We start from the raw sequence: 3,800 nt of genomic DNA, 5'->3' as shown, positions 1-3,800 counted from the left end.
TTGTTTAGTCAGTTCTCATAACAAACTCTAAAGTCATAAAATGTCAAAAAAGGTGAAGGGGATGTTGGTGATGGGGACAGGATACAGAGGCTGTCAGTCTGAGTCAGGCCCCACTTTCTTGATCATTGTTTTTTTAATTTTTTAAAAATTTTTAAAAAAACTTCTCTTGGTTTTTTTGTTGTTGTTGTTTGTTTTGTTTTTTTTTTAATGATGGGAAGTAGACTGGCTGCTCTTAGTCTTCAGGTAGCTGAGGTGAGCCCTGCTGTCTCCTGATTCCTCTGGTGCATGGACATCTGTTGCAGTAAATATTAAAATACTGGTAACCTTTTATCCAATGCTAGTGTTGGCACTCGTGCAGTACTTTTATCTGAACGGCTCCACACTGCCCCCAAATACTCTCTAAGAAGCCTTTAACTTGCATTAGCAATGACACCCGTAGGGCCACATGGCACTGTCAGGTATCTTGCCCTCTTTCCACTCCTTCTAGTGCCAAAACCAATGGGTTCATATGGCACTTTTTTTTGGCAAACCAACAATCATATTTATATGTTAAATTCTCAGCCCACAATATATCCACACAATAAACAATAAATCAATTAATAAGAATATAAACCTTCCCCCTAGAAAAGATAAATTTGCCTACAGAAATCCATCCTTTAAGAAATATACAAAACTACCTTGGCAATTCAAGACCACCTGGATCTGGGTCATCCTTCTCCATATCCATCTTGTTTTTTTCCCCCTTCCCCTTCTCTCCCAGCTTACGAAAGCTTTGTTCCTGCCTCTATTATTTTACTGTCTAATCATGGCCTTGACCTAACTTGTGCCAGTTCTCAACTACATATAGGTATCAAAATACACGCATCCTTTAATTCAAAGGTCTCATTCAGCTCTAGGAACATCTCAAAGCACTAATGCCTATAGATCTTAAGGATGAAATATTCTCCATCAAGTGGTTATTTTTTCCTTTGCTGGGGCAAGGAGCTTGTGATGATGGACATTGCTCTCTTAGCATACCATACCACAGGGTCAGTTCAGGGCAATGCTCTTCCTTTTTTTTTTTTAGAAAATTTGTCCTCTGTACAATGGTCTCTCCCAGGACAGGCACAAACATGAACCTCAAAGCTATTCTGTAATAAAAACTTCCCACTGGAGATTTCCTTCTGGTGTGATGCCAAAGGATAGGTTAGCAGTTCATGCAGGAGTTATTACACATGTACTTGTTTGGGTGGTAGTATAGTATGTGTCAACCTCAGGTGGTTCAAAGGGTACCATCACACTGTGCTGAAATGTCTGCCTAGCATCCAGATACTCAGCATATAAATTACCTTCATCCCAGATAAGATGCTGGGGAGGAGTCAGGCAATCACTATCATGGTGGGATCAGAGACTCCTGACCTCAGTCCTGTGTTGTGACTTCTTGTAGATGGCCATAGCAAGGACACAGGTATCAGCTGGTGGTGTGTAGCTGACCCACAAATACATAAGACATGTCTTCACCAGCTAGCAGAATAGCTTATTGAGGGAAGTGGAGTACATGCACATAACAGACTTGGTTGTCCCTGATTGCAGGAAGTCCAGCCAGAAGCTATAGTTGCCTCTGTAAGTTTTTGAGAAGGGACAGAAGATGACAGGGGCCACGGAATGGCTAATGCATGGGCCTCAGTTACAGGGTCCAATGCTGCAGGATCTGACATTTGGATGGTTTCCTATGGGTCTTCTAAGAACTCTGAAATATCCTGGGACAGGAACAGATCTTCCATTGATTTAGGTGACAACACTGCAGTGGACAGAATACCTTATGGGAGAAGTAGTTTCTATAAGCCTGAAAATGTCTCCTGATGCAGAGGGACCTCAATGCCGAATCCAACTGTGAATCCTCTATGGAAGTTATCCAGTCTTCAGGGAAGTGTGATACTCTGCTATGCAGTAGGTTGAGGACTTGCATGCCAGATGCCCTCTAATTATCGTTGCTACCTACAGCCAGGCTTGTTTTTCTTCATGGAGCATTTGTTAGATGTGTTTAACTTATCTAACACCTCATTTGAATTATGATACAATTTCCATGCTTTCTGCATTACAATTATACCATATATAGTATACACTTGCTATGTATGTGGAAATAAAATATATACTTGTATAAACAATAAATAGCTTGTGGTTGAGGAGAGAGCTCTGTAGTCAAAAAGCACTTGCTCCTTATTCAAAAGGCCTGGGCGTGATTAGCAGCAATTACATGGCATCTTATAGCCAACTCCAGATCCATGGACTCCAAAGCTCTCTTCTGACCTATGAGGCTCACACATGATGGAATACTTACAGATATACCAACATACGTTCAAACAGACAAACAAACAAAATATTCATAAGCATGGAATAAAATAAAATCTGAAACAAAGAGAAAATAGTCAAATACCAAATAGGAATATAGGTTAGAGTTTCCCATCGATGACAGACAATACAGAAAAATAAATAAATGAGATAAAATGTCATCACGTTTCCTGAACTATTTTTTCCCTTTATACTGTTTTTACAAAATATCTGTGTGTGAAGAAGACCTCAGAAGATGGAAAGATCTCCCATGCTCATGGATTGGCAGGATTAATATAGTAAAAATGACCATTTTACCAAAAGCAATCTACAGATTCAATGCAATCCCCATCAAAATATTAATCCAATTCTTCAAAGAGTTAGACAGAGAAATTTAAAAATTCATCTGGAATAACAAAAACCCAGGATAGCTAAAACTATCCTCAACAATAAAAGGACTTCAGGGGGAATCACTATCCCTGAACTCAAGCAGTATTACAGAGCAATAGTGATAAAAACTGCATGGTATTGGTACAGAGACAGACAGATAGACAAATGGAACAGAATTGAAGACCCAGAAATGAACCCACACACCTATGGGCACTTGATTTTTGACAAAGGAGCCAAAACCATCCAATGGAAAAAAGATGGCATTTTCAGCAAATGGTGCTGGTTCAACTGGAGGTCAGCATGTAGAAGAATGCAGATCGATCCATGCTTATCACCCTGTACAAAGCTTAAGTCAAGTGGATCAAGGACCTCCCATCAAACCAGACACACTCAAACTAGTGACAGATTCTTTACTCTGCCATCGCTAGTTCACCACAGGCCAACAAGCTGCCATTTCCAAATACTCCTGTTCCACAATGGCACCTGGTGCACAGGAGTTGGAGAACCACAGCCTCCATCACAGCCCCCACTCTCATCACCTAGAGAAGCACAGGCTGGGATCCCTAAATTAGACTGTATTTTACCTTCCCTGGGCGGGGTCTCCTGGTAGGTAAGACTCACTTTGAGCCTTACAGTTCCAGAACTTGAGCTACTATGGAGAGACCCTCATGCTTACGACTTCTATCTCTTCTTAGTACATTCTGGCCACAGAAGTAAAAACAAGTGTTTTGTTTGTAATGATGAGCTACTAACTGCTGAGAAGTTTGAGTGACAGTCCTCAAAGAGAGTTAGATTTTGTTTTTTTTTTTTCTTCACAGTTACTTATAGTAATTGTCTTCTGCAATTATGTAGGTAACCAAATAAAGATTTGGATGGCAAAAGATCTGCTGTTTTTCTACTTTTATTTCCTGGGGAGTTTTCCCATATCAAAAATTAAAGTTTCATTTCCATAGCTGTTTTTGCATGGAGGGTTAATGATATTTTTTGCATCTGTTTATTTTCATGGGTGTATGGAAGAGGTGCTTATACATATATGCACTGGCATGGGAGAGAAGTTAACACCAAACTTTTCCTTCTATACTGTCTACCTTAGTATTTGA

General features: G+C 39.9%; 1 pseudogene; it reads right to left on the bottom strand.

Annotated features, from left to right (window-relative positions):
- Positions 1-204: 204 nt before the first annotated feature.
- LOC116910944 lies at positions 205-1,925 on the bottom strand (annotated as a pseudogene).
- Between the last annotated feature and the right edge of the window lie 1,875 nt (positions 1,926-3,800).

The sequence above is a fragment of the Rattus rattus genome, chromosome 10, assembly GCF_011064425.1.
Source record: "Rattus rattus isolate New Zealand chromosome 10, Rrattus_CSIRO_v1, whole genome shotgun sequence".
Classification (NCBI taxonomy): Eukaryota; Metazoa; Chordata; class Mammalia; order Rodentia; family Muridae; genus Rattus; species Rattus rattus.
The sequence above is the reverse complement of the archived record's forward strand: the minus strand, read 5'-3'. Positions and strand labels throughout refer to the sequence as shown.